The sequence below is a fragment of the Cyprinodon variegatus genome, unplaced genomic scaffold (assembly GCF_000732505.1).
Source record: "Cyprinodon variegatus isolate N-32 unplaced genomic scaffold, C_variegatus-1.0 Scaffold1510, whole genome shotgun sequence".
NCBI classification, from domain to species: domain Eukaryota; kingdom Metazoa; phylum Chordata; class Actinopteri; order Cyprinodontiformes; family Cyprinodontidae; genus Cyprinodon; species Cyprinodon variegatus.
The window spans coordinates 75,980-81,820 of NW_015151963.1; positions in this window are offsets into that span (position 1 = coordinate 75,980).

Sequence of the window (5,841 nt, forward strand, 5' to 3'; positions counted from 1 at the left end):
CAATAAAACCAATAAAGACCTGGTGCAAAAGGCATTGATATAGAAAGGTTCAGTGCAGTCCAAAATAAATAAAAATGGTGCAAAATGCAGTAGAACATTGAGTTTTGTTCTATGTAAGGGGATCAAAGACCATGAAGATCAAAATAATCTGGTCTCATGAGAAAAAGACTAAACTCTGGTGGAAACCAGGCAGCGCTCATAACCAGGCCAATGCTTTCGCAACAGTGGAGCATGGTAGTGGAGGCATCATGCTGTAGAGATGTAGGAACAGGAAGATAAGCAAAGATAGAAGGAAAAATGTATGTACAAACAATCTGGATGAAACCTGCTTCAGAGCTCTTGATATTAGAAAAGAGGAACAACCGAACGCCGAGATCTCAAAGGACTGACATCAGAACCACTGCGAATGTTCTGGATTGGTAAAGTCAGAGTCCAGACTTGAATCTGATTGGACATCTCTGGAGAGATCAGGAAATGTTGGTTCAAATAGGGTTACTAGGAAGGAGATCAATTGAAAACCATTTGGAATTAGGTTTAAAATCACCAAAATATGAAAAGAAGTGCAGGGAATACTTTCCAGATGCACTTAAAGTATTAGTGAAACAATTGGAAAAAGAAAGCAAGGATTCCTATAACATCCCAAAAGGCATATACAAAAAATGCTGTGTTTAAATCCTTGGACTATCAAAGGGGTTTATAACTGTTTTTTAAACAACACAGCAACACCTAAAGAGGAGATGAAATTATGTCGATAGAGATGAAGGATTTTAAACAGCAGTGAAGCAAACAGAAACTTAGAAATCCCACCGTTTATCAATTCATCCAGCTGCCATGAGAGAAGTCTCTGTGGCGCAATGCTTAACTCGAGCAAATGCAAACAAATTAGAGTCTAATCACATCAACAGAACCTAAAACATTTTTATAAGGCCAAGACAATAAATCAAAGAATGCTGCAAGAAGCTGAAGAGACAGATTTCACAATCGCACAACAAACCTTCAAACCTTTTATTAAATAGTTTGGAACTCCAATATATCCAAACAGTAATGTTGTGCAATATGTTGCAAACAACTTCAATATTTTGTGATTTTATGAGCAGAGACGTTGCCAGAGCCAAACAATTCAACCACTTAATATGTTTTATTGGGATTTTATGTGATGAACTGATACACAATACTGCAACATCATGGAAGAACGGAAATGAAGATCTTCAAAGTGTGGAGGGTATTGGTTTTAGATTCATCTGCACTAGAAAGAGAAGTTGGCAGAACTCTAAATGTTAAGGTGAAAAACTTCCATCAAATTATGATTTTAAGGATTCATCTTAGCCACTCAAGTTTTGCTCTTTCGTTTTGCCAAACTTTGAATTCCATGTGACTGTAACCTTAGTTTTTCTTATTTCTGGAAAACTATCTGTGACTTAGAAAATGTTCAAACAACAAATCATAAGTTTCTTAGTAAAAAAAAAAGAAAGAAAGAAATAAAAACAAGAAAGAAAACAGCTTTTTTTTCTTTAGAACATACTGCCTATCAGTGGGGAAATTCAAAACATCAAGCATCCATCCTGACAATGTTTAGACTTTAGCTTTTTTCTTAAGTTGGGCATACATTGTGTGATTTTTTCAATTGTTGCACACAGCTACACACTGTGTGGCCCGACGCTCTGATGAACTCTACCTGCTCACACTGCACGTCCAAAATCCACTTCGGACACAGCTCCACAGTGAGATGGTGTCATCTGACTCGAACAGAAGAGGAATATGAAGCTCACTAGAGTAAAACTTGGCAATTTGTGCAATTTTGTGTGCTAAAAACCCTAAAAAGAAAAGTCGACAATGTATTTGGACAAGACATGCCCGAGCAAATGTGGCTACTATGGTCTGTCAATGTCACAGAAAGAACTCTATTTTACTCACACCCCTGCCATGCTTCTGTGCTTTAGTTTGAGAGGAAGAAGAGGAATCCTTGTTTGTGCACTGAGCGACAGCAGACTGAAATTCAAACATGTTTGATTTTCTCCCGACCTTACGATTCCTGATTGGGAAGTCGTCATTTGAGGCTGATCGGCCCTCGTTACCCCCTGTACACTTTACGATGTATGATGCCTGATCAGGCGGAAAGTCGGCCCGATCAAAAAATTCATCGCACGACTGGAAAGTTGGCCTGAAAAGGGGATAAAATTGTAGAGTGTATGCCTATCTTAATCCTAAATAGAATTCCAGCATCTGGTGCAAAGAGCAGACAAAAACAGACACGACACCATCTGTTGGCACTACCACACAACCAGATGGTGATCATTTAGGCAGCTAGTAAAAAGAGCCTGACTGTTCTGCAATGCATTATGTTAGCATTAGGTAGTGGCAGCTCAGTTTGGTCGAAGATCAACCAATTTTGATTATGGCTAATTATCATAATTTATCTAAGCAACTTTAAGATTTAGTGAATTTTCCCCAAAGTCTCCTGTCAGAACATCAATGGAAAACAATATTCCTGTTCCCACAAAAAAGCAAAAAGGGAAACAGCATCAAGGTTAGAACCAATCAAACTACATGTTCATAATGTTGTTTGTACTTAGACTGAAGAAACTAAGCATAGCATTGCTATCATTAGTATCAAATGGTAAATGGCATCTACTTGTATAGCACTTTTTTATTTCATGTCAGAGGACTTGACCAAAGCGCTTTATATTACTTTCATTCATTCACCCACACTGATGGTGACAAACTACAGTGTAGCAACAGCTGCCCTGGGGCTCAATGACAGAAGAAAGCCTGCCGTATGCTGGCGCCACAAGTATTACTAAGGACATTTACTCATACATCCAACATCAATTTAGCCTCTACTTATGAACGCCACAGCAGCTTTAGTTTGTGCCACTAAGATTTATACAGTACAGTGTTCCCAGCATTCCTCAAGTCTTATCCAGTTTGGAACTGTTTTTTTCTTTTTGCATTTGGTTCTTGGACTTTTCTTCTTTATTTTCACACTTTCTTGTTGACTCACTGTGAAATGTGCATTTATGTACCTCTGTTGTTATTGTGTAAATAAACACAAATGACTTTATTTGCTTACAAAGTGAGCAAAAACAAACCATGAAACACAAAAAAAATGCTGGCAGGACGTTGTAATCTTTTGAATGAGTTACTGTTGTATACATTTTAAAAAATCTAAAATAATGTGGCTATGCACCTTTAGGAAGCTAATGCTCTGTTCTCTAGCCAATGGGCCAACCCCCTGCAGTTACAACCCCTGGGTAGCTACTGATGACTTAACCATGATCAAATCATTATTTAGATTTATTTAGACTTTAAATTAATAATTTATTTTCAGTGAGCGAAAAACCATACTATTTTTATAACTGTCTTTATAGTCCAAATTTTTCAGAACAAAAATACAAAAGTTAGCAGAACTTTCACCACTTGAACTACTGTAACCTCTGACCAAAATACACTGTCAACTCATTCAATAATGCACTGATTTGAATTATTTTCCCTTTATTTAACATGTTTATTTAAGAAGTGTGAGCCCATACGTGGTTCAATTAACTTTTGCTGCAGTTGAGGCCAGACATTTCTTTGGGACGTAGAACTGTAGCATTTTCATTTATTCAACATGGCATGAAAGAGCACTAATGGAGCCCTGCTACTGCAGCATATTTGTATCACACCTTCTTCTGCACTTACTTTTCACACAATTGTCAGACATCATACAAGAAAATCTGTTGGGTCTAGATAATGCTTTGTGAAGAACTGTGAAAGCCTGATTGCAGGAAGAGAAAAATGTTTCTATTTTCTCTCATCATGGCAATTGTCTCAGTCCAAGTAAAATACCAGAGGGATTATGTCTCTTATAGTGTCTGCACCAAAGCTTTGTCTTACTTTTTCTTAGAAATATAGCTCAGGTTTGGTCAGCCGGAATGCAGAGCATCTGAACAGCAGGTGATGCCACCTGTCAACCAATTCTAGATGCCCACCACTAATATTCTGGACGCAGGGCTCCCCATGTCTTCTTTAAACATTTGCCATCTTGTTTCTTCTCTCCTATAATGTCAGTAAAGCAGAGTGCATGACCGTTTGACCTGCCAACAGTTTCTCATTCCTAATCTGTTGAGGCGCCAAGAGCGGCTCAAATCTTAAGTTTATTTTTAAATCCTTATTTTTCTTTCAAAGTTTTATATAAAATGTTCTCAAGCCTTCCAAACTCAATATCATGAAATATTGAAATATTATCTTTTTCACAATCCATGCAACACCAAAACATGCTCATTTATGGCAGCTGAAAACTTTTTTTTCATAACATTGAGATTATCTAAATAAAAAAGAACAGTTGCTGTCAATGTAAAGATTAGCTGCTAAAAGACCAACTTGGTCTCAACTGATAGCATCTCTGCCTCGTATCATGGCTGACTGACTGGAGAAAGTGGGAGTTTTTTTTACTGTGCAGGTGCAGCATAGTTAAGGTAGGTGCTCGCTAAGGCGGTCAGGTAAAGGCAGCTTTATGTAAACTGGTCTTGGCCACTCATTTTCCAGAACCTAGAAATAGATTAGAAACTATCAATAGACTCCGTATTGTACATTTGTTATTTGACTCCATGTTTTCTAAAAAATACAGTTTGATTCTGTGTTTTCTCAGAGAGAAAATTCAGGCTAAATTTCCAAGTTTGTTTGTTTTACCGCCTGGCTATTTAAGTAGAGCATCATGCTCAGTTTTATCTCTGTGCTCCACAAATCATGGCTTAAGGTGGCCTCGGATTAAGAAGTTTGTTTTCATTTTTGGTTGGAAAACAAGCTGAGTGAAGTTGTCCCACCTTTTCCAATCAAACAAAAATGGTGTAGAACTTTTGTGCTGCATTTATGCAGCAAATTTTGGCTGTTTCTCTATTCACACGAACGCAAGCACAGACTTGTGTCCTCACCAAGTATTTTCTTGACATGAACACAGGAAATAATGGAGAACGGGAGCACGCAGCATTAATCTGGGTCAATTGGAAAAGAAGTGTACTTGTGACGTCACCACACACTCAGATCGTAGGGAGTGGCATTTCACCTCCTCTTATTAATAGTCTCTAAATAATAGTAAATACTTACCTTTTTCATTTAGTGGGGGAATAATAAACACAAATAAATATAGATAAACACAAATCAAAAAAACATTTTCCAAATAAAAAAATAAATAAATCGTCATCAGAGCCAGCGGTACTTCACATCCTTCTATGCCTAGAGAGAGGGCTGCTGCAGACGGGCTAAGGTTAGCCCTGGCTGCTTTTAAACTCGGAGGTCCGCTAGTTGCCATGGTCCTCTCAACATTGGAATTTTTTTTTTATTACCGGTACACATTAAACTGGTAAATGGACCATATAGTGATGCATAAAAGTATAATATTCTCACCTCAAATTATCTTAAAATGGACTTTTATTGAACAACAGCAACAGAAAAGAGAACTTTTAACGTAATACTTTGAGCTCTATGAGCGCTCCATTGAAAGCTGCTGCTGCTGCAGTGCATGCTGGGACAGCTGTCAGTCTCACGAACGGACAAGTCTGCTCTGATGTATGCTGGGTAAAGAGGGAGGGGTGAGAACAACATCCGGGAACTTTGTCTCTTCTCCTTCTGCTGTTCTTGTGATTTGAAACAGTACTAGGGCTGAGGCTGATGACGTTTCACGAGCACATAAGAACGCACAAGTACACATATTGAGAAATGGCCGTTCTCCGTTCTCGGTCTTGAGTTCTTGTGAACCGGATCAGTTTTAGGGCTGAGGATGATGACGTTTCATGAGCACATAAGAACGCAGAAGTACACATATTGAGAAACGGCCTTTGTTTTAAATTTGTTCACCAAAGT